Genomic DNA, 725 nt, shown 5'->3' on the forward strand with positions numbered 1-725 from the left:
ATGGAGATAGCGGTTTAAGCTTTTTGTCCAGCGAAACTAATTCATCACGGTTTTTTATACACATTTTACCATAAATTTCGGCTTCACTATTCGGATATTGCTTCATATAGTCCTGCAGTGGAATTCTGACAATCGCTAAGGTAAATTTTCGTCACCAAAACTCTCTAAACGAAAAACAGTGGGGCCGAAAAGTATACAACATGGAAATGTAACAGGTGCAATGTATAATTAGCCAAGGCTAGCAGTAAATATGAGGGGCATGTAATTAAATGTTGCATGTTGCTAGGCGTACCCACTATTCTTTTGGAGATTTTTGCCGATCAAAAGTAGCGATAGCGAATGTTGAAATCTAGCTGCTGTGTTATTTTCTCCAATCGTAAACACTACCATAACAGCTATCCTGCCTGTATAGAGCAGTCTCTATGAATGTACATAAAAAAAATATAAGATGAAAATGGAAACAGTGTTGCCTACGTAGTTTTATATATTTCAGTAGTAGTAATTTCTATAAATTTGAAAGGAAGGCAACAGAGACAACTGCCAGGTTATCACACCTTGTATTTCTGAATAGTGATGGAAAACTATCGATGGGGCTATCGATAGTATCGATGGTTTCATTTTTCCGCCACTATCGAATTTTTCTAAACATTATCGACAGTTATATGTTGTTCACATTGTTGGAATTGGACTATAAAAGATGCACATGCCTACATATATATGTATGT

The sequence above is a fragment of the Rhagoletis pomonella genome, unplaced genomic scaffold, assembly GCF_013731165.1.
Source record: "Rhagoletis pomonella isolate Grant_MI unplaced genomic scaffold, Rhpom_1.0 Rhpom_scaffold_00064, whole genome shotgun sequence".
NCBI lineage: Eukaryota > Metazoa > Arthropoda > Insecta > Diptera > Tephritidae > Rhagoletis > Rhagoletis pomonella.